Raw genomic sequence first — 25416 nt, 5'->3', positions numbered from 1 at the left:
TATTTTAACATGTGGGGCACAATTCACTAGAAATCCACCTTGCACCTTAGGTGCCACCCGCAAAACATTTCTGTTGCTGCAACTGTTTCAGGGCAGTCCTGTAATGAACATGTGTGTGCATATGCACATTTATGCATGAATGTGGTTTTTGCATATCGCTTCTTTGTTTCCAGGCTGTAGTCAACATGCAATATACTGTGTTGTGTTCTTTCCATTTTTTAAAAAAGTCAGTTAATAATGCTTTCTGCTGCAATGCTAATTCTTGATCCAAGATTATAGAATTATATTTCATCTTCAGTGATTCCTGCCTCCACCAAAACAAGACATCTGCCAGAATATAGAATAAACTAGCGCTGAGCAAATCCACCATCAAGCATCTTGAGGGGCACACACATTCATAAACAATTAAGCTAGCCTTAGTGCTCAGGGAGTTCAGGAATCTATCTGGCATCCTTAGCATTTGCCTGAATTTCAACATTCCAAACAGACCATAGCTTTAAAAAAAATCCCTCTCTGTACTAGAAAGGATCCAAGTTCATATCATAGTAATCTACAACATCCTGTTTGGCTGGTATTGAATACCCATCTTTATTTTCTCCCTCATCCAAAAAAGAAAGAAAAGAAATTCTCACCTAGTTATCCCAGCAAAATGGGGATTTGGGCTGCATACATTACTTCTAGAAGTACTTGTTTTTTCTACGTAGCCCACGCACAATATTTCTGCATATTTTTTGCTCCTGAAAAAAACTTTTTGAGAAACTGGTTTCATTCCAGAAATAATCAATGCAGGTCGATTCTGCATTACCCTGCAGGATGTCCATTTGAAAACACATGTAGTTGGTCCTGGCAATGAGGGCTATATTCACACCTGCCCAGTGATGTGGGTGGGTGTATACCAAGATCAGTCACCACTCCCTTCTTCATTCACCTGTACAGGGAGGAAAAGGCATGGATAACCTAACCAAGAGGTTGGTTTTCAAATGCATGCCAAATAACCACACCATAACCTTGTGGATGGCTGGATCTAGAACAGGGGTAGGCAACCTAAGGATGCGCCCCAATTGCCTTCTCAATCCAGCAAGCGTGTTTTTACATGAGTAGAATGTGCTTTTTATTTAAAATGCATCTCTGGGTTATTTGTGGGGCCTGCCTGGTGTTTTTACATGAGTAGAATGTGTGCTTTTATTTAAAGTGTGTCTCTGGGTTATTTGTGGGGCATAGGAATTCATTCATTCCCTCCCCCCCAAAAAAAATATAGTCCGCCCCCCCCCCACAAGGTCTGAGGAATGGTGGACTGGCCCACAGCTGAAAAAGGTTGCTGACCCCTGATCTAGAATGCTTAGGATGAGCAATTCCAGACTGAGAAAAACCACAAATGTGCTACAAATGGGTTAGAAGGAAGGGAAGGGAGAGATGGGAACTCAGAATGGTGCTACGAAATCAGTCTTCACCAAATATAGTTCTTGTGAACATCTAAAGCAGTGCCATGTGTTTCACCTGAAGATAACCTTCCTCAAAGGCATTTATTGACAAAAAGGTTCTCCCATCAAGGCAACATCTCTCTGAAGCCTCCTTTGAAGATCAACATAGACTCTGTGCTTTCCATTAAGTCTCCAGTGTGAACTATGTAAAGGTAAAGGTAAAGGGACCCCTGACCATTAGGTCCAGTCACGGATGACTCTGGGGTTGCGGCGCTCATCTCGCTTTACTGGCCGAGGGAGCCGGCATACAGCTTGCAGGTCATGTGGCCAGCATGACTAAGCCGCTTCTGGCGAACCAAAGCAGCGCACGGAAACACAGCACCATCCGCGTCCCATGTGCACTACATAATAGTAAATAAATTATAGGAGCTGAGAAAGAGGGAGGGTCCAGAAGACCAGAGAAAGAGGAGAAAGTATTTTGCATCAGATCATCCCTGATCATTTCGCCTTGTTTATGGATGACTTTGTCAAGTGCGTTATTAAACATGTGTCTGAAAACAGGAAGCAGCTGCCAACATCCTTCTTAGCTGGAGAAGTTGCCACTTCCTGTAGACAACCTGGTTGTAGTGCACAGCTGGAGCAGGAGCTCTTGCTTTGCTCTGCTATTTTTTATACACGGGAATGCAGAACTGCAGAATGGAGAAAATCTATGGGGAATGGACAAAGCCCACTGGCAGAAGGTCCAAACTTCAATCCTCGGCATTTCTCAGTGGAGCTGGAAATGCTCCTTGTCAGAAACCAGTGTAGGCAATACTGAGCTAGAGGGGTGAAATGAGTGTGCCTCCATACAGTTTGTACTGTATCTATGTGCTTTTTACAGACCCAAGGATTCCTAGGTTAGCTAAATGAACCCCAAACCCTGTGTTTGTAAAACAGCACCAAACCTTAAATGCAGGTGAAATTAACAAGCACATTGCAACCTTGTCTCCCAAATGCTGTTTTTTAATATAACTGGAACAGGCTATTCAGCACTTGTTTATTTACTTGCATTATAAGTTTTTTTTTTAGTCTGCTTCTCCAGCGCTTAAGGGAGCTGGCAGATTATAATGGAATCTGTAGTTCCTCACATTCGAACCCTAATAAAAACCAATCCACTTAGAAAAGAATTGCAAGACAGCTGCAAAAAGGGAACCCACATAGCAAGACAGCATTTGCTTCCCAAGGCATTCCTAAACTTTTTCCATAGCTATCAAAAGATTAAGAAAGAGAAAGAGGGACATTTCTGATCTTCCTCCAAGAGTTCATTCCAGAACTTGTGTTCCACCTCAACCGCTGATTGGATGTTTTGGGTAGGGAATCTTCTGACCAGGGTCCAGTCCCACAGATCTTTGCAAAGAGCTAGGAGAAGGTGACAACAGGCTGGTCTTTCCTTTCTTTCTTTCTTTCTTTCTTTCTTTCTTTCTTTCTTTCTTTCTTTCTTTCTTTCTTAAATGTACTGCTTGAGAAAATAAAAATCTCCAAGCAGCTTACACAAAAATGAGAAAACACAGCAACATTCAATAAAATTTCACATAACATGGATAAAAAACAGATAAAACCAAAACACAACTATATATCACAAAAAACTGAGCCATGTACAAAACAAAACAGGCATCTGGTTGACCACTGTGAGAAGATGTTGTTGCACCAGCTGGGCCACTGGCCTAATCTTAACATCTCCAGCTATTTTGCTTTGCATTGCTTGAGCAGCACTTCTGAAGTATTCTGATTTGTTTCTCAGTGAGAGCTGTTGCTTGGCAGCTGCCAGCCATGGAAGATTCACCTCCATCGTGGGCTGAGGGAGTTCCAGCTATTCAGACCCACTCTCTGGCCCCAGAGTTCATCCCACTCAGCAGTAGTACCCAGAGGGCAATGACATGGAAGACCAAAGATGAAGACAGGAGATGCCAGTCAACTCGGATAATCCTGGCACCCTAGGGACACCTTGTTATTTCTGTTCTGGATACCAGACTTGAATATATTTATTATAACTGTCTTTCGTAAGCCACTTTGAGAGTTTCTTGGGGCTATGAAGAGGGATATAAGTATTCTAAACACCTAAGTATGATTTCTGCAGCATCCTATGTATTCCTACTGAAATGACAGCACATGGATCATTCTACCCATGGGACTTAGCCTACCAAATCCAGTCAGAGACATACTTCTGAGTAAAATCTCTGAGTACAACAGGACTAACTACTTCTCCAAGCCTGCTTGGACCTCCGTCTCATGTGTGGATATCCCAACTTGGAGAATGTATTTGCAGCATAGCATGATAACAGTATGGCAGAATACAATCTGCAAGGTCCAGGTTCACAGACTATAATGCTGTTTAGAAAGGATCCTGCCTCCTTGGAAAGTGCCATGGTCCTGGAAGACATCTACAACCATATGGTATACATGGAGAACACAAGCTGCCCAACAGTTTCACATTCCACAGAGCCAAAGCTGTTTTCGCACTCTCCACATGTACCAAAGGATCTCACGTTTGCCAGTTGTGCAACCAGAGCAACATTTGTCTTCAGCCCATTCCTCCTGTGTGGTCTCCATGCTGTGCCTGCTGAAAGTCAGTCCCATCTTCTGTTTCCCTCAAAGAGAGTTTGGGAGGAGAGTTCCCTTTGGCTTATGAGGTCAGTTTGTACACCTCCCCAAAAAAGTCATCTGGTTTAGCTTAGTTTTACTGTGTGAGAGCAGGATGGTAACAGAGGCACAAACACACACACACACACACACACACACACAAAACCATCTCTGGAAACAACCCTCACCAAATCTTTTGTCACATATTAACTTTTTTTATTACACAGGCAACAGTTGGAAGATTATTTTTTTAACAAACCCAGATAAATACAGTGGTACCTCTGGTTAAGTACTTAATTCATTCCGGAGGACCGTTCTTAATCTGAAACTGTTCTTAACCTGAAGCACCACTTTAGCTAATGGGGCCTCCTGCTGCCGCCGCCACACAATTTCTGTTCTCATCCTAAAGCAAAGTTCTTAACTCGAGGTACTATTTCTGGGTTAGTGGAGTCTGTAACCTGAAGCGTCTGTAACCTGAAGCGTCTGTAACCCGTGTACCACTGTATGTACAAATATCTAGCAGCACTGTTAAGCGCTAACATTCTTTGGCAGCATCCCTCAGCATGGGTATGATGGAATAATAAGAAAACTGAGATTGTCATCTAGGAAGCTCATGAACACCTTAAAGATAATTTAGGCTGCAATCCTATGCCCACCTACCTGTGCTTAAGCCCCATTTCACTTAGGGGTTTTTTTCCCACAGTACATACTTGCACTTACATACTTACATACATGGCTTGCACTGCAACTGATTGGTTTTTTTGTAAACATGTATTACCTGCAAATAATATTATGTGTTATCTTCACAGACTCTATGAGCCCTGCTCAGTTATTCTAATTGTGCATCATGAACACGAAAAAGCAAGACTGGGGGAGAGCATTGCAGAAGCAGGCTCTGCCCTGTGACTTACATTCATTCAATCTGTGTGAAAATCAGATTGCCTAATTCACTTTAGGGAATCTACTAAATGTTATGCTGTTTTGTCCTGATTGCACATGATCTATAAAGCGGGGGTGGGGGGGCCGAACATGGTACCCTTCAGAAGTTGTGGGATTCCAACTCCCATCATCCCGCATCATTGGCTGTGCTAGCTGAGGCTCATGGGCACTGAAGTCCAACAACATCTGGAAGGCACCATACTGGGTATCCCTGCTATAAAGTAATGTTTGCAAACACTTAACCAAGTCTGTTTTCAAAATCAAGAAAGATATGGAATGCAAACACTGCAGAAGCTCCCCTTAACACAAGATAACTTCGCTCTCTTGTACTTTTGCCTGTATGGTGCTTTACATGCTTGGGCTGTCTGGGTGTGTCTCTTTGTTGAATGTTTCTTGTCACCTTGTAGCAGGCATTTCAGACAGATCGCCTGTTTGTTCTACGGTATAAGCTGATATGGTTTCTCTTACCGTTGATAGCTCAGTCAGTAGAGCATGAGACTCTTAATCTCCGGGCCTGTCAGGGACTGGGCAGAGAGGAGAAGGACACTAGAGATGGGGGTGATGTCAGGGGCTGGGCAGAGGAGGGGGAGTGGTGGAAACCGCCTCCCCACCCTGACCCTTCCAGGGAGGAGGAAGAGAAAGACAGTATAGATTTACAACAGTGGCTTGCGGGAGGTCATAGCTCAGAGGCAGATGAGGGGGAAAGTTAGGAAAGAATCAGAGGAGGAGGATAGGCAGAGCCAGAGCAGCAGCTGGCTGACACATTGTCACTAAAAAGCATTTCAGACCCACCATCTCCCAGAACCCAGTGAGCCTTAAAAGTAAGAGAGCAAGGAGTTCGAAGACAGAGGGCATTTAGCAGCATCTGTAGAGGAGGTGATGATGACAACGAATGAGGAAGTGGGAGAGAAGGGGGAGTGGAGATTCAATCGGGACAACACCATTATCCAAGAGACTGGGTTCTATAGCAGGGGTCAGCAAGGTTTATCTTGCCTGGGCCGGATCGGTCCCACGGAGATCCCCCTGTGGGCTGGATTGCACATGCGCATGAGTGCGCGTGCCCACGATTTCCAGCGTCTGCGCATGCACAGGTGCAATTTTCGGTGCCATGGAAGCGAGTCCCCACATTGTGCTGCTCCAGTTTAGCTCAGCGCGTGAGTGGGCAACTCAGTTCGGGGGTGGCTTGTGGGCCAATCAAAAGATCTCCGCAGGCCACTTCCAGCCCGTGGGCCTTAGGTTGCTGACCCCTGTTCTATAGCCTCTCCCTGTAAAGTTTGAAATAAAAAAGGCCTGTAAAAAACCTTCCCTTCCCTTTATACTTTCCTGGGCAACCAGCCGGGGGCCACTGACAGCATCCTGACAAGGCTGTGGGTTCAAGTCCCCATTGGGCAAAAGAATCCTGCGTTGCAGGGGGTTGGACTAGATGATCCTCAGGGTCCCTTCCAACTCTCCAATTGGATGATTCTGTGATTATGCAAGCTGATCTTTTAAGGGTGGGTTGTATGGAGGAGGAGAAAAACAAAGATCAAGAGGCAGAACTAAGCTGGCATTCAGCCCTGCAGGTCCAATGTTTCCCTATCTGGCACTTGGACACAGATAGCAACAAAGAAGGAATGGGCACATCTATAACTCTAATCCTAAATATGTGCACCATGGTTGGTACATATAGTCTAAATTTGCTGCACTACAAGCATATAGAGTAGCTCTCCATCTTTATTATTCTGACCCACAGGACCATGCTCTAGCAAGCAATTCATATCAGTGACTGAGCAGCCAGTCAACTTCAGAATTGAACCAATTGCTACTGATGCCACTCTCAGCTCAGAAGGCCTGAGCGATATCTGTCAAGGTATAGCTGTCAGAGCAGAGGTGATCCAGCATCAGAAAACTGAAGTGCACCAGAGCCAGGAATACACTGTTGCTCAGGGAAGTTCCCAGCCCAGACAGAAAGCCTTTTATGGTCTTTGTCCAGGAGGATCTGGTGACCAACCTGGTTGGGTGGTACCAATTCAAAGTCACTGCCAGGAAGATTCTCCACACTGTGGTTTGATTCTGAAATTTGTACCTCCCCCTTCAATGGTCAGTTGGCATTTCCAGGGCAGCTAGCTCACCAATTGGAGAAGGTGCACCGGGAATGGAAGGTTCCTGGTACCAGTCCTGGCAGCATATAACAATATACGATCAGATTCCATCCTGACTCCATGAGAAGCAAAGACAAGCAAATACCAGGCATGCCCTGCCTGTCTGAATTGGAAAAATATAATGAGAAATATGGGCTTGTTGTTCTGAATTGGAAAAATATAATGAGAAATATGGGCTTGTTGTTCTGAATTGGAAAAATATAATGAGAAATATGGGCATTGTTCTTTCTTTGCTTGCCCTGTTTTGTTTCTTGAGCTACCTGTAGAAGCACTAGATTAGATACAGACCAACAACACGATCTGAGATATCTGGAATTCTGCAACCCTGCTGGAAATAAATGAACAGGGTTTTAGATCCATTCTACTTTATAAATTGAATCCCTTTTCCACAATAACCAACTCTTCTGGCTATTGTCATGGAAGTTCAGATATGTTAGGAACTATTTTTCTAAATAATTTCTGATTGGTTACCATAACCACTTACATCAGAGATGGAACCTATTTTATCATTGGCTCAAATTACACTTCATCTCAGTAAACAGGCTGGCTTCCACTAGTCTCATATTTCAACTAATATGCTAAGCATAGCCCCAGTGTTTGAACTTCTTTGGAACCCTGTCAACAGAAACCCAAAGCTCTGCTCAAGCAGGAAATGAGGCTTCAAGCCAGGGGTCAGCAAACTTTTTCAACAGGGGGCCGGTCCACTGTCCCTCAGACCTTGTTGGGGGCCAGACTATATTTGGGGGGGGGGAACCAATTCCTATGCCCCACAAATAACCCAGAGATGTGTTTTAAATAAAAGCACACATTCTACTAATGTAAAAACATGCTGATTCCTGGACCGTCCGTGGGCCGGATTTAGAAGGCGATTAGGCCAAATCCGGCCCCCCGGGCCTTAGTTTGCCTACCCATGCTTCAAGCTATCCTAACAGCTGGATTTGTGCTCTGCATTTCCTGTTGGCTGGATCGGGAATTGCAAGTCTCAGTTTTTCAGAGGTGCTGCTTGCTGCCACCTGCTGGATTGATAAATTGGAGTCAACTTCAATCACTGCCAGATCCACAGGGGTACCAGGAGTGCTATTTGTCTAGAAAAAGAGGTGCTGGAACTCACCACAAACACCTCCCTTGTTCTCTTATAATAGCAATGGCACCCACATGAGAGGTGCCAGAACTGAGTTTTGGTGAGTTCCAGCTGAAAAAAGCCCTGGGTACCAGGATATTTAAGGTGCTGTCACACAAGGTTTTTCCCCTTACTGGTTTTAAATTGATGTTCTGCTCCTGTGTTTATGCTGGCTGAACGTATCTATCTACATTAATCCATGACTTGCATTATTGTATATGTGTTGTTTTTATTTTCAAATGTTTGGGTGGTATTTTGCATTTTTATAAGCTTATAAGCTAGTTAGATTGGCAGTATATAAACGTTATAAACAAAATGAATTAAAAAATGCCTCCTTCCAGTGGTGGACCTTGGGGTCTCAAATTTCAGCAGCGCACTGTGCAACACCAAATTTGGCAACCCCTGCCTTTTGCTTTCCATTCTACATAATAGTTGTGGCAACCCCTGAAGCACCCCGAGGCTCTGAACTCATGCAACCAATCCGGTTGCACTCCCCTAAATCCGCCTCTGCTCCTTCACACACTTGAACCCTTCTGTATGTTAGGGATGGAGAGAATCAAAGTGGCACTAAGGAATGTTAAGTCTGCAAACTGGAAGAGCCACACATCTGAAAGGGGGAGCAGAAGTCTCCCCTTTTATTCAATGTAGTAAATTCCAGACTGAGCAAGGTGGGATTTCTGGTCATGCCCAAAATGTATATTTGCCTGTAAAATGCTAGTGCACATGTGTGGGTAGTTGCGTTTTATTTCTTAATTAAAATATCACAAGGCAGTAACTTAGGGTGGATTAGATGATGTAGTGTTAAGTATAATTTCAAAGAAAGGTTATGGTGCTAACATCACTTTTATTGGGTCGACAGGAATGAGACGAAAGCTGTGTTAGGGGCAGGATATAGAGCTTTCCATTCATTTCTTTAATTAGCATTTTGACAGGCTGGATTGTTTTATGTGGTCAGAATTTATCAGGGGTGGAAATAGTACACAGAAGTTTATAGCTGTGGATCTAATGACCGTTTTTCATCTCGTCAGAGCTAGAACAGGTGCTCTGTTGAGGTCATGGCAAAGGTTTCTTTGAAGGCAGCAGTGATTGATGGAGCACGTTGTTCGCAGTAACAACATAATTCACTGTGTTTGATCCCGATGATTACATAGGTTTGTGGATTTCGTGCTTGCATCTGTTTGCTCTTGGCACTTGTTTACATGAAGACTTAAAGGCAGCATATTTGAAGCTGTAAATTTAAATGCGTACATTACACTCACTCCCATAAATAATTCCTGACCTGATGGAGTGAACTATACCGTACTAACTCTGAATTAAACACATGGTCAGGGCTGTGCTGTGATGCTAGGCTAGTGCAGAGAAAATGCAGGAGGTGATACTGGGAGCCAGATTCAGGTTCCTCAGACTCTCAGCTTAGCATTCTGAAGAAAATGCTTGGAAGCATGTGGGCAACGCCTGGTAAACTCTCAGAAACAGAAGAATGTCTGAACTGAAAAAATGTGTTCCATGTCATCTCCATATGTCACATGTCTCTTTCCTAGTATAAACTTACCATTCACCCACTATGTTTTGTAAATGTTATGATGGGCTCGGTTCAGCGTAACATTTTTATAGGAAAGAGTTGCAAGATGCCTGCTAGCCACTGCATTCAAACAGAAGAAAAGAAGGAATCAAAGAAAACAGAATGTAACATATTTCAGTTTTGGAAAAGGAAGGAAGAGTAAAGATACCATGAAAGTATGAGCCCAGGTTTATAGATGATAATCTCCAGAGGAAGAGCATAGCTTTAAAGGCTTCTTTGTATCTTAAGAAATGTGCTAGTTGTACTTAAAAGAATGGTTGTAACTTGTACTGTGTCTGTTTCATTGCTGAGACAGAGTACCTGTCTTCAAAGAGTACCTGATTACTGGAAAAGATTCATGAACAACTAGCCTTAATCAACACTTGCATGCGTCTTAAGCCTTAAGATTCATCCTTGTAAGAAAAGATATACACAAATAGCTCTGGATCTGTCGCTACACACAATTTGAAATTCCAAGCCTGTAACTTAATATTTCTAATTAAGTGTGCTTAGGATTTTACAATGAAAGCATACTTCCATTGTTCTAAAGATGTTTACTTTTACTAGTAGAACTATCTATTTTGCAAACATCTCCAAAAGTAGGCAGCATTAGAAGCCAGAAGTTGGTGAATGACATACGTACTTAGGGCAGCTGAACTACATGTGTGTTTAACTGTTCCCCCACCTGGACTCCAAAACTAGAAGAAACTCAGCATTAGGAGAGACAGAGACATAGCCTGAGTGAGTGCATGGTTTGACAATGAAGGGCTGAACACCCCCTCCCACCCTGCAATCATGTGTTTGAGATGCATCAGTTTTCTGGTACAATGAGTAGGTTCATCCTGAACTACATAGTTGCTGTCTTACATAGCAGCATTTACATTGTAGAACATTTTCTGCTTGCTTCTCCAGTACTCAGGCAGGGGTGGGGCACCTGTTGCCTTCAATGTTCAACTTCCATCACCCTTGAACATTTGTCTTGAAGGCTGGCTGGAAGCTACAAGTTTCCCATCCTTGCATTGGCTTTTTCTCTGTGTACTGCAGGGAAATTGTGAAGGGTCATTTTTTGCTGGCCAATAATACTGGACCAAATTCTCACTGAGAACCAAACTACATGTCCTCTGTTCCTTGATTCCTTTTCAAAAAGGTTTTCTTCCCCCTGCCCCCCAAGAAAAACCACTCACCAGAAGCTAGAATCTTGAGGAAGACTGATGTGAAACATAGCTTATTTTTCTTGGGTGGCTTGGGGGACATCAGGGAAAAGAATTGAGGAAACTCCATGCAATATGGACTTAGACCTGGAATGATCAAGTTGTGTTTGAGTGGTATCATTTCAAACCAGGGGTATGCATTTGGTTTGGACAAATCCCAAACCAAAGTGGGCTGCTTTGGAGATATTTGGGGCTAATAGAGCGTCCTCTGAAATGGTATGGGCCAAACACACCCACACCTAGTTTGAAGTGGTGCAGCTCAGAATCAGATTGACCATCTCAGGCAATGTGAAAATATTTGCCTTCCAAATACTTGATGACGAATCCTAACTATGCCTGCTATTTCAAGCATATCTGTAAAGAAGTGAATGTAAACACACAGAAATGCTGGAATATGTTTGCCCTTCAATTCTTATCACGAGGTTGCTATACAGTACTCCCTTGGTAAACCAATGTGGAATTTGCATAAGATTTTATATCATCAACAGCCTCTGCATTTTCATCTCATGTTGTCAACAAGCATGAAAAATACTCAGAACATTAGCAAACATATTTGTACTTTGAGTTGAAGCCTGAGAGTCAAACAAGATGTTATTAGGGCTACATGGTTGCCTGAGAGCAGCAACACATGAAGGTCTAGTGAAAAATTTGTGTGATATATCTTCACAACACACACACACACACACACACACACACACACACACACACATCTTCTTCCACCCAAGAAGGGGTGATAACTGAATGGTAGACCTGTGGCTTGTGTGGTACTACAAGATTTCACCTTGTCTTCCATGTTTTTCATACCTCCATGAAACTATTGGGTACAGTCATCCAGAGGTTTTAGATGAGATGTCACAAGTAGGCAATGGCACACACATCTTCCTCTTGTTCCCAATGACTGGTCCAGGAATGCAGTGGAAGTGAGAAACAATTATCTGGAGTCAGACCAGGATGGGTGACAGTTTACAAGGCAAGATGGAGACACTATTTGTCAAGAAAACTGGCAATCTAGGTAGGGTGGATCAACATGTTCTGCATAGGACAGCAGTTGCTTTGAAGGAGAAGGTATGTGGCTTGGGGGTCATTCCTTGATCCATCACTTCCCTAGATGCTCAGGTGGAGGAGATTGTGTGGAGTGCCTTGAATCAGCTTCAATTGCTACACAAACTTGAATTTAGCAGCTTCTGCTTCAGTTATCTTTAGACAGGATTACTGCATTCTACATGGGGCTGCAAGCCAGTCTACAGGCTCCAATTTATCCAAAATGTATTAGTGCTTGCAGGCAGAGGCACCCCCTTCCTCCGCCAGTGCTTGCAGGTCAGAACATATGCCCCATCTTGTGTCAATTCCCATGGTTTCCTTCTGAGTTCAAAGTGCCCTTGAAAGGCTTAGGACAAAGTTTTCCTAAGGGCCACTTGTTTTCAAATACAACTGCCTAGGAATGAAGATCAGTATCAGAGGACTTGCTCTTTTTCACATTTGGATAATAAGAAAAGAGACAGGGCCTTTTCAGTGGTGGGGTCATGAGTCTAGAACGATTTCCCAACTGAAATGCGTTGGTCTTCCTCTTACATCAGAAACTGAAGACAATTTTGTTTTGAAAGGCTTTTAACACTGTCATTGCTGCCAGTTTTAATGTATACCATCTTTTAAGCCTGATACTGTTGGGTTGTTTTTAAGTTTCAGTTGTATTATTGTGTGTTCTTTGTGGTTGCTTTTAAAAATTGTTCTGTTAGTTATACTTACATTGATTCTGTGATGTGGTTTTGTGATTATGCTCCATGCTGCTGTGAGCACTATTAGTAGAAGACCAGGATATAACTAATAAATTATTATTCATTGTATTGTTGTTAGACTACACACTTCCAATGTAGAAGACCCCAAATCAAATCCCAGACATCTTGGTTGGTTGGTCGGTTGGTTGGTTGGTCTTTTAAAAAAGCAGCATCTGTTGGCAATTCAGAAAGACCTCTGTCCGAAACCCTAGAGAGCTACTGCCCTTCTAATGGTGTCCCTCACACTGATGGCAGGCTCTTTGAGTGGATGCTCTTTTGAGCAAAATAGGGATTTTGGGCAACTCCACCTTCTCCCTGCAGCCTGCCCCTCCCATGTACTCCAGAGGGCAGGAGGACCCTTCAGAAAATAGTGGGGGCATGGCCTGGAAGGTGCAGAGGGAAGGAGAATAAATTTAAATAACTTCCGTCTCAGTTGCAAAGGTGGAAATCTCCACTGGATCAAAGATGTCTTCCATCGAGGCAAGGGACATCATTACATATGACCCAGAGAGTAGATAGTATTGAGCTTGATGGATAAACAGACTGATCTAGTATAAGGTATTTTCTTATGTTCTGCAACTAGATGTTACTAAGCCGAGGCAAGAAGGAAAGCTGAGGCTGCTGCTCTCAGTGGAAACCATTGATCTCTCATGCTGCCTGTTTTGGCCTGCACCTTGTTCATTTAACAAAAAATCACAGGCCAAATTCCTTGTGACATCACTGGGAGCTGGCCTCCCACCACCCTTAACTGAAATTTGATAGCCCACTGTACACAGTACCTTGAAGAAGACAGGGCTTCAGGAAAACGTCTGCAGCCTGTGGTTATTCCATAAATGTTTCTTTTCTTTGATGTTGCTGGAACATAATCTGTCTGGTTACACCTGCCTGGCCCTTTTCTAAAACCCAGGCTTTACAAAGCTGTAGGCTCTATGATACATAATATGCAGCCTGGCGGTTTATTTCAAGGCAGCATGGATATGGGCTGAGGCTGCCTCTGGCTCAGCAGGACCTGATGATGTCTTTATCAAGAGGTTGATCCAATTACTCTTTTCAAGAAGCTGATGTGAATTATGTGGGCCAGGTGTCAGCCCTAAAAGTAAGACACTAATTTTATGAGAGCCTAATTGTTATACTTTGCAGCCAAAAACCACCCTACCTCAAGGCAGCTCTCCATCTGTTCCATGAGGTCTACCAATGCCGTGTAGCAGTAAGCAGTTGAGAAATAGCCAAATAGTGCAAAAACAAGAGAAGAATTTTTAAAATAAAATTAAAAGGAAATTGCGTCCTTTGGAAGGGCTGTGGCTCAATGGCAGAGCATCTGTTTTGAATACAGAGGGTGTCAGATTGAAACTCCCACACCTTCAGGTAGGGCTGCTAGTCAGTATAGACTAGTGTTTCCCATACTTGGGTCTCCAGCTGTTTTTGGACTACAACTCCCATCATCCCTAGCTAGCAGGACCAGTGGTCAGGGATGATGGGAACTGTAGCCCAAAAACAGTTGGAGACCGAAGTTTGGGAAACAATGGTGTAGACAATTCTAAGCTAGACCAATGGTCTGACTCAATATAAGGCAGCTTTCTACATTCCTTTTTGCAAAGAATAATTAATCACTGACTATGATCTTGAACAAAACATGGTGATATTTATACAGAAGGTGACTTCAAGGAGCAGAACCAGCTCCAGAGGGTGGCAAGGCCTTTGTGAAGTTCCCAAGACCATCACCACCCTATGGTGGCATTTCTACTTTGGTAAAAACTATCAAAGAAAATCAGATATGCAGTCTAAGAGAATCCTAAGTTTGCATGTCCCAACTCTTCAAATCTGTGGGAAGCATTTAGGGTGTCACGTCTGAAGGCCCCCCAAATCCTGGAGCGAGCACTGCCACAGTATGATTATATAAGGCTTGGGGATGGGGGAATCTGTCAATTTAAGTTTCTTATTCTTCTGGTCTTAAGTTCATTTCACTACATTTCCACATCTGTTGGAAAAATTTCAAAAAGTCCTCGTGAAAATTCATGTGCATTATTGGGTGCAACACACAGCTTTGTACGCTATTTTGCCTAATGTATCCCTAATATGATGCATTTTGTATACTGTTGTCACTAATGTATGCATCTTTATGCACACGTTACTTTAGTAAATGGATTTATGTACACACAACTTCACTGAAGTACTGCACTGCAAAATCTGGGGTTGTGTGAATTTTGCAGGGTGGTTGTGTTTCAGTTCTCATCCTGTTTTGGAATGTGTGAATTAGGTAGGTTCCCCTTTAAATGTGAACTAAATCAAATTTCTTTCCCATCCCTAGTGATGGCAAACAACAGTGGCAGGGGTGTGCAAAGGTTTTGTCTGTCACTTATCCATTTTGCTTGTTTTCCGTGGTCCTTTTCATCTTAGGCTGTTTTCACATAGGCTAGTGCCCTGCTTTCTCCTCCTGTGAGGTGCTGAATGATGCTGTCCATGATGGAAATCCCAGATGTAGACCACATTACTTGGTGTAGTTACTTGGTTAGGGCTTGCTGCGCCACATTAACAGGTGATAAGTGTTGATAATCCTGATTCTAAACAGAGAGCATTTGTGGTTTTTTCATATTCTCACTATTTTCAAACACGGACTCTGGCAATGGTGATCCACACTTGGGTAACATCCTGCTTTAACTTCTGTAAGTCACTGTACATGAGGCTTTCCGTGAATTCAGTCTGGACATTACAGTTAGTTCAAAATAAAGCAGCCTGAAGTTTGACTCAGACAGCTTGCTGAGAACATATCTCACCACCATTTTGGAAATCCACACTGGTCTCCTATTAGTTTTTATCTCCAATTCAAGGTGCTGGCTTTGACCTTTAAAACGCTTCACAACTCAGTAGCCAAGGACTGCCTTCTTCCATCAACTTGCCTGAACACCAGGATCTTCTACTGCTGCTCTTTTCAGGCTGCCACCACCATCTGAGGTCAAGCAGGTACCAGGGTTTGTCTTATGTCCATTAAGACCAGTGCCTTTAGTGTGGTGGCACCTGGCCTTTGGAAAGTGTTCCAAGGTACATAGGGCAGACACCTACAGTATTGGCATTTAGGAATCTGCCTTAAAACTCAGCTGTGCATAGAGGCTTTCCCTGAGGGGTGATCCAGCTATGTTAATGTATTAAGTTGTATTTTGTACTGTTGGTTTTATGTTTTTCATTGCCGTGATATTTCTTCTTAATGCTGGAAGCATGGAAATTTTTGCAAACAAACAACTAAAGCAAAGCAGAGGGCTTTCTCATCTATGGAATCCTGTCCCCAAGGAGGCTTGCTTGGAATGCTCTGTACTATCTTTTAGGCATCAGCTTAAGGCATTTTTATTCTTTTAGGCATTTTAGATGTTAGAAAGATAATGTATTTTAATCTCTAAAAATGAATCTCTCTCTGTTGTTTTAATGGTTATTTAAATGGTGCTATTTGTATATTGAATTTAATTATCATTGGGGCTCTTTCTGTTGTTTTAACTTGCATTGCAAAATACACTGGAATGACTATGATGAACAAGTATATAAATTCAGTAGATAAATAACCTTTGGTCCATGTAACTCAGTCTTGTTTCTGACAAGTAGTTCTTTAGGGGTTCAGACAACTGTCTTTCCCAATCTTACCCAGAAATGCTAGGGATTGAACTGGGGACTTTTTACAAGTGCTCTACCACTTATCTACAGCCATTCTTCTTGTATCCCTTCAGCATACAAACACACAAAATACCATGTTCTGCTGTGTGCATAAGGGTGTGAATGTCGAGACTGGAGCTAGTCAACAATGGCATTACAAGAAAATTGGAATAGAGCAGGTCCTTAAACCAGCTAGGGAAGCAGATAAGAAACATGGCTAGGAACTCCCTTATTGCCCTTGTCCTTCCCAGCTTCCATGGTTAGGTAAGCATTTTGGGGGCTATGATGCCAAACCTCTGGCTCTGTCTGGTTGTAGGGCGTTTTACCTCCCTAGAACTTCTTCTTGGTTTAAGAGCCAGTTATATCACTGGAAATAAGGAGGAAGATCAAAATCCTGCAGTCTGCTGTAACTAAAAATGTGTAACTGAAATAACTGCACTTCATTTTAGCCATGGTGTCTCTACTTCTGTTCCCTTATCCATTTTTCGGACAAGTTTTGATTATTTAGTCCTCAGAACAGGGACCTGTCCTTTTGTTCTCTGAAAGATTTCTAGGAATACAGTGCTACCTCGGGTTAAGTACTTAATTCGTTCCGGAAGTCTGTTCTTAACCTGAAACTGTTCTTAACCTGAAGCACCACTTTAGCTAATGGGGCCTCCTGCTGCTGCCGCGCCTCCAGAGCACAATTTCTGTTCTCATCCTGAAACAAAGTTCTTAACCTGAGATACTATTTCTGGGTTAACGGAGTCTGTAACCTGAAGCGTATGTAACCCGGGGTACTACTGTATTTGGATAACCCCATGGTTGGTGAACTGTTATAAATATCATTTAATTATATCTATATTGCATAAATGTCAATCCTGAACAGTGATGAAAAGCAGTGTAAGGCATATTGTTCTTGCCTCATTGCCCATCTTTGGTGTTAATTACATGCAACCTCTTTGGACTTCTACAGACTTAATACCAACTGAAGTTGAGGCCTTTGATTCTGACCCTCTCTCTTCTCCTCTAGCCAATAAGGAAAATAGCTGTATGGGGAGATGTGAACAAAACCCTTGTGGTTTGGTTTTTAAAAGAGAGAAAAAAGTTACAGCAGCTGCAGAGTATCATATGAATAGGTTACTGAGTTTGACAGAACAAGGCACATCAAAAGATCTTCTCGCAAGAGAACACTGTTAGTAATAAGGAGCCACCCAGAGCAGGCTGATCTTCCTGTGCTACTTAAACTTGGCTACTAGAAGAGCAGCAGCTACCTTTCATCTAATCAGTGGTTCCCAATTAGAGGTTTGGGGACTCCTGGGGGTCCACAGAGCGTACTCAAGGTGACTTGACTGCAGCCCCATCCCTTGCCTTCCCCCATCTAATTTTTTTAATCATTTTTGCATGGTAGTATCACAAATATTATGCTCTGTTTTAGCACGGTGCGATTTTTCAATAGATTGGCCAAAATCTGTTTTTGAAATCACACTGCAGTAGCAATTTTGACCCAGCAATATGCAGCAATATATCACTCCTCACTCAAGGGAGAGTAGGGCAGCCGATTTCAAGGCACCGTGATCTAAGCTGATAACATTGCTGATCTGAGCTGCCTTCCCCCACACTGAGGGAGACTAGGGAAGCCAATTGTGAGGTGCTGCCTTACGCTCACACTGACAGAGAACAGGGCAGCTGATCACCCTCATTTCATGGCACCGTGGCACTACCTTCCCCTGGGCACTGAGGCAGAGCAGTTTTTCTCAGTCAGCAGGAAAGCAGCAACAGCCACAGTGGACATGTATCTTCGCTGGCTGCCCTGCTGACAGCAGCTTGAAGCACCCCTCATCCCCATCCCCACCCAAACCATTCAGTGGAGATGACTCTGCTTCTTCTCCTTCCCACCATCCGATCTCCATGGCTGCTCCTTCCCTCATTATCCACGCCTGATCTCCAATTTCAGGCATTGTGATATATCAGAATATTGCAATGTTTAGCTGCTGATATGTCATGATGTTGAAAACCAGGTATCGCTCAGCCCTAGTCTGTTTTTTAGTATACCTAAAATCCTTTGCTTATTAGGGGCTACCTCACATTCTGTACATAAAATTGCTTTGCAGAGGTAACTACCATAGAGTTATCAAACTACCATTTTCAAAATTGGCTTGGCTTTTGAAAGCCAAAAATTGGGGGGTCCTCAGTAATTAGTTAATTGGGAACTACTGATCTAACCTATTAAGCTTTTCATTAGCCTGCCTTCCTGATAAATCTTACCAGGGAAAATCAACTGGCACGCTCACACATTTTAATACGACTTCTTTTTCTTATTTCTATGCAGAGATGGTTTGGGTTTTTTTAGTCAAATGGTTAAAAATTAAACCCAGAGCTAATATGAATTAGAGTGTTCTGAAAGAGTAATAAGAATTGCTATATATTAGTTCTTTCTGCTGCTGGGCCCCTGTTTGCTAACAGTTGAGAGAGTGACTGATGGCTTGACATCACCCCACTGAGAGTACAAACATTTTCCGCTGTTTCTACTTAGGCAGTCAGGATCATCCTTCATGAAGAGCCAAGGACCACCCTCTTGGTCTCAACACTTCACTTACAGCAATTAATGCCAGTGCCACATTTCCAAAATAAATAAGAGCGGCTTTTGATCCAAGCTACTGTTTGAACAACTGTTGCACACGGCAATCAAATTTTCAGGCTTTTTCACAAGGATGAAACAGAAACTAACTAAAAAAATTTATTAAAAAAAATCCGGAGAGAACTTAAATATTAATAGATTTGCTGTGGCATAAACTTTCGTGGATAACCCAAATAGCCTTTGAGGTGGTATAGGAATCTCTGTTGTCTTTGCTGTAATACAGCAACCCCTCTATAATTTAAGATAGTAAATCTGATATTGCCAGGCAGTGCTTCCCTCCAGAATCTGTTTCATTCTTTGGCATAGTCCTCGGATGTATGGGAGAAAGAGGAGAATGCTCTCATCCTATGAAGAGAACATCCTTGAGCTCTCACCTATCTGAGCAAAATGGATCAACTAGATGACCCTCAGGGTTCATTTCAACTCTACAATTCTATGATCATGGATATAACATGAAGTTCCTGCAAGCACAACAGCTCTTTCTCCAAGCAACACAAGTGTAGAAATTCTCCAGATGAACACTGAGGAACCTCATATCTTTCTAAGACTGGCCTCTGCCTAGTTGTCAGGAGAAGGAGTCATTAAACGCTGCTTGGTTATTCCAAGCATCACCATGTTGTTGACTACTCAACACACCATCAAATAAGAGGAAATAAAAGAGGATACAGATTGCATAAAACTTGCATATACTAATGCATAGGTAGAGATGCAAATTTAGAAATAATTAATCTAATTTAATCTAATCCAGCAGGCCTGTTTGTTTAAAGCAATTTACAACTGACTGCCTTTTTTGGAGAATAGTCATATAAAAAGGGCCACTTGATATTAAAGGGTATCTCCAATGCTAGTCCTACTCAGAGTAGATCATGCCTAATTTAGGCTCATTAATTTCAGTGGGTCTACTCTGTGTATAACTTTGTTGGATACAAAATAAAAAAGTTCCTTCCAGTAGCAGTTTGTTGGATACAAATTCCAGTATCCAGTTTGTTGGATACAACCCTAAGAATGAAGCACTGCAGTGTTTCACAGTTTTTGCAAGCTTAACAGCAACAAACACTGCACAGAAATGTATCATGCAATAAGTACAAAGCTTGTAAAATATTATTTTCCTTTTTATTCAGTTTACTGAATAAATGGTTTGCTCACACCCACCTCCCCAAACTCCATTTGGAGGCAAAGTAATATATATGTGAGAAATATAATACAGTGGAACCTCGGGTTACATACGCTTCAGGTTACATATGCTTCAGGTTACACACTCTACTAAGCCAGAAATAGTGCTTCAGGTTAAGAACTTTGCTTCAGGATGAGAACAGAAATAGTGCTTCAGGTTAAGAACTTTGCTTCAGGATGAGAACAGAAATCGTGCTCTGGCAGCGCGGCGGCAGCAGGAGGCCCCATTAGCTAAAGTGGTGCTTCAGGTTAAGAACAGTTTCAGGTTAAGAATGGACCTCCGGAACGAATTAAGTACTTAACCTGAGGTACCACTGTAATAATAATTTAAGAAAATTTCTACATGCATACTGCTTCCATAAGTTCAAACTGTCCCTAGCTTCCTCACAGGGGTTGTTCCTATGGCACCTGCAGACTTCAGTATTTTCTGGGAAGGATTCAGGTACATACTGGAAGTTTAAGTTTCCACAATTATGGTGGATTAAGTGGCTCTCTTGCCCTAGCACAACAAATCCACTTCTTTCAGTTAGGAAAGTGATGGGGAAATGCACCAAGAACTGTGGAATGAACAAAGAACTACTAGCAAGACGCAAACAAATCAGGATGAATTGTTGCATAATAGCCCTGCAAACAAATCAAAACCAATGTAACGGAAGCTTTGTGTAAGCTTCGTGCAAGTAAATCAGGATGAATATTCAATAAATAGGTCATCTGTAGGAGAGCCTAGGTTTTGTCCCTATCCCTGGTAAATTCCTGGTCTGAAAAAGTCAAATGCCTCAGTGGATAGTAGGATGCATCTTGTCAAGGGTGGACTTGACCATTTGGTCTTTCAATTTTCAACTGTGCTCTGTGTGAGGTCAAAATTTAGCGCCCCCATGCCTTTTGCCTTCTGTTATGCTCAGTTCATAGTTGTGATGCCCTGCAATGCCCCCTAGGCTTGGCACCCAGTGCTGAAGAACCAGTCGCACTGCCCTAAATCTGCCTCTGATCTTGTCTTATCTCTGAATATCAGCCGCTGGGAATCACACATGGGAAGAGTACACTCAGGTACTGCTTGTGGGCGTCCATGGACATCTGGTTGGCCCCTGTGAGAACAGAATGCTAGTCTAGATGGGCCCTTGACTTAATCCAGCAGGGCTCTTCTTAAGGCTTATATATGGACCTATAGACACAAGGATATTAAAGCACCAAGCAGAGGGAAATGCAAGGAGAAAGGGGCAGAACGCAAAGGTATTCTGTTTCTTAAGGGCTCAGAGTTGTCTATACACTGTACATCAGGCACTGAAGAGTCTTTAATAATGTGGAGGGGGGTGATATTTGTTATGAAAACTGGGATGCTTCTTCCAAGCCTGGTCCTATTTTTATTTGCAAAATCTTGGCTGGTATGAACTTCATTATATCATGGTTTGCTCCTAAATAGTAACCATAATGAGAACATCTGGGCTGTTTCCTTCTCTTTGTGTTCCAGATCTGTCAGCTTCTTTTTTTAGTTATGAGGTGAACTGAATAGAATGTATACACACCTCACGATTGGAGAGACCAATCGTTTACATCATTCCCTGCTCCAGGCTTCTGTCTGACCAAGGCAAGTGCTGAGACATTTCCCCTTTGTAATCTATTCAGAAAGTCTGTGGTCCTGTCTGTGGGTCTGAAGACCAGGCAATAAAAGGCTGGGAGGAAAATAATCTGGCTATATATATTCACTGAAAAAATGACTGTCTGGTTCTCTTCTGTTCAAGGATTCTTGTATTAGACTTCCATGAATACATTTTTGTCACATCCCTAGTGATAGGGCCCCAATGTTTGCCTGAAGTGGACCCAGATTCTGAACTAGTTACTGCCACTCTCTGACACCGCAGTGCCTAGCCTGATGGTGTGGCTTTCTCATCACCGTCAGATCTGAGAATGACTCCCCAAAAGCTTCCCCTGCTCCATAACCATGCAAGAACATGTGACTTTAAAGGCAGCATATGTGAGGAGCGCGTGCAGGAGCCAGGCCCTGTGACCAGTAGGACTTTGCAGGACTGGGGCCTTCCTAAGTTTGTTCTGAAGAGGCAAGGCGTGGCTGCACAGGTGAGGCCATTTGGTAACTCACAGCAAGAGCTGGGAAGGATATAAGGTCAGCATTTCCCTTCGGCTCTTTGCCACAGCAACTCGTTCCCTGCCTTGTTGCGTTTGGTTCCTTGACTCCTTGCTTCTTGCTTCTTGATCCTCGGACCCCTGACTTCATGATTCCTTGCTTCTTGATCCTCGGACCCCCTGACTTCATGACTCCTTGCTTCTTGATCCTCAGACCCCTGACTTCATGATTCCTTGCTTCTTGATCCTCGGACCCCCTGACTTCATGACTCCTTGCTTCTTGATCCTCGGACCCTTGACTTCCTGGCTCCTGGCGTCCCGTTCCTGCTCCCACCCCGCCATCTTGTCCCCGGTCCCGACATCCCCAGCCAGGACTTTGATTACCCATGAACCAGACCGGGACAGCATACAGCTCTTTCTAGGAGACAGAGCCACTAGAAGGGGAGGCCCTGTCAGGTTTTTTAAGCCTTCAGATGTATTTGCTCCTAGGTGGAGACATCATCTCCCATGCCTAAGCAAGCAGAGCCCAGTGGAAGCTGCCCAGGATGTCCTGGATGATTGCTAGGATATGGTATAAATATGCCCTTCCTCTATGCCACCCATGTCTCACCCACATCTCTACCGTATGTTAGTCATTCCTCTGGTGTATCTGGCGGAGTGGTGAGCAGGGTGCTGATGTGCTCATGCCCAGCTTGAAGGCTTCCTTCATGCATATGTGGAAGCCACATATGCATATGAGATCGGCCACTGTCAGCATAGCAGGGCTTCCACCAAATCTGACAGCCTCTTAATCTATGGCTCACAAGTTTAAAATTGAACCCTAAATTATTTTGTAAATGTAGCTTTGTTGCATAACAAAATAACCTTGCTAGTCATGCTTTTTTGACCTCCAGTGGGGATGTAATAGGGAACTTGTTTAAAATTCTGTGCTTTTGTAGAGGGGTGTGGACAATGAAAAGAACCAGATAACTATATTGGCTTCTCCTTCATTAGAGGTACTTGGGGAAATCAGCAATTTCCTCTTCAGCTGCTGGCAGAATTTGGTCCTGGGGCTTTCTTGTCAATGGTTTAAATCAACAACATAAACAAGCCCTTTAACTAGGGCTTCCAAATTAGACATCTCCACAGTGCCCCCTTCAATCATTTAGTTGGGGAGGACAAAGGCAGAAAAGATTAGATCGCACCTTCAAGTAGAAAAGAAACAAAACGGAATGACAGGAATTCAAGAGCATGTTAAAGCTGTTTTTAAAAATGCCTGGAATGCAAATTAAAACCATATAGTAGCCTGCAATCAATAAAAAATGTTAAGTACAGCTCTAAAAGGTTTTTGTCCTATCAGTAAATTAAAATCCAAGCATAAATAACAGAGATTGTGGGCATTTGGCAAAAAAAGGGGGAAGATGAAGTGACAACAATGATAGAATTAAACTTAATATTTCTGGGATTAAGGGAACTAGGGAAGGGAAATAGCAGGGGGAAATAGCCAAACACTGATTAACTTATTGCTCTCAGGCTAGAAACAATCAGGGAAAAGACTAGTTTAAAAAATCTGCTGAATGGGCCAAAGGGCTAACTAATTTAAAGCCCGATTTCTGTTCTCATTCTGAAGCAAAGTTCTTAACCTGAAGCACTATTTCTGGGTTAGCGGAGTCTGTAACCTGAAGCGTATGTAACCTGAGGTACCACTGTATTACCATCATTGATGCTTTGCTTGCTCTCTCAGGATGCCAACACATTAAGGTCTTAACTTTAAGTTGAATTAATTGCATGATTAGCGATCATGTGGGGTGGGGGGTGGAGAGGTGTGATATTCATCCCATTTATCATCCTAAAGCTCCTGATGGCACTATTGTCATTGATGGATACTGGACAGGACCAAATTTGACACAAAGAGGTGGTGAACTTTCTTTTATGCTGGCCAGAGTGACATATGCCTTAGTTATAACTTGCTTGGATTTTAAAGCACTTGTAAGGTCCTTTAAATGAGGCTGTCTTTGAAGGGTACTCAGAAAATTCAGTCAGTTCAGAATGCTACAGCCGGACAATTGCCCAGGGCTTATTATAGGAAGCATGCGACTCCCATGTTACAACAGCTTCATTGACTACCAGTCTGTTTCCAGGCACAATTCAGAGTGCTGATTAGGACTCTGGCTTTGGGCCTTGTAAACTGACTGGATATGGCCACTGTAAATTTACAGAAATTGTCCCAACTGGCTGTTGTATTTATAAGTTTAATTGATGTGCTTTACCTGACCCATTTTTTTACCTGACCCTGGATAGAGATAGAGAGATATTTTGTGTCCAGTGGAGATTATTCCTTAATAAGTGTGTTTCGGACTGCACTCTTAAGCACATTCTTACCTTTCCATTGATCATAGAATCGGAGAATTGTAGAGTTGGAAGAGACCCTGAGGATCATCTCCAGCACTGCAGGAATATGCAGATGTCCCATACAGGGTTCAAACCTGCAACCTTGGTGTTATCAGCACCACGCTCTAACCAACTGAGATATCCAGATGGGTCTTAAAAGGACATAACTGTGGCTGAACCTCTCCTCACTTCTGACTTTCTCTATAGCACAGCAACAACACTCGAATAGTGTACCAGTGATGTTCATATGGTGTTTAATTCTGTCCATGTAAAACAATCTACTGGCAGGGGAGGGGGTTCAACATATGCAAGCTGGAATCCCCACAGCATGCATGAAAGGAGCATCTTCCCACAACTTACACATACATTTGGATGTTTTGGTCATTTGCTCCCTTTGAAGGAGCACTCACTTCACCATTCAAGTTATAGAGAACAGGAACTCCATGGCAGCAGGGAATTGCAATAGAATTTATTGCCAAAATGTTTGAATATGCTTTGTTCCCATCTCTTTCTCCATTCCTTTATTCTCTACTCTACCAAAGCAGATTAGTATGAAGCAAGGGTTTCCTCCCTACTTTATTAGCTCAGTCCCATGACCCCCATTCTTGCTAAAGCCAACAGGTTTCATAATGTACTTGCATGGAACTGAGGTTTACTATATTAATTTTAAAGTGATTAACACGATCATAAAGGTGGGGAAATAGACCCAAACCCTTGGAACAAATCTTTGCCTGTACTTTCTATAAAG

At 42.8% G+C, this 25416-nt stretch overlaps 1 long non-coding RNA gene across 2 annotated transcripts in view; it reads right to left on the bottom strand.

Annotated features, from left to right (window-relative positions):
• Positions 1-25416, bottom strand: part of LOC310714405 — a 57624-nt gene that overhangs the window by 24133 nt on the left and 8075 nt on the right. The window lies entirely within an intron of this gene.

The sequence above is a fragment of the Podarcis liolepis genome, assembly GCF_965112155.1.
Source record: "Podarcis liolepis genome assembly, chromosome: 8".
Taxonomy (NCBI): Eukaryota; Metazoa; Chordata; class Lepidosauria; order Squamata; family Lacertidae; genus Podarcis; species Podarcis liolepis.
Note: the sequence above shows the minus strand (reverse complement) of the source record. Positions and strands in the feature narration are given on the sequence as shown.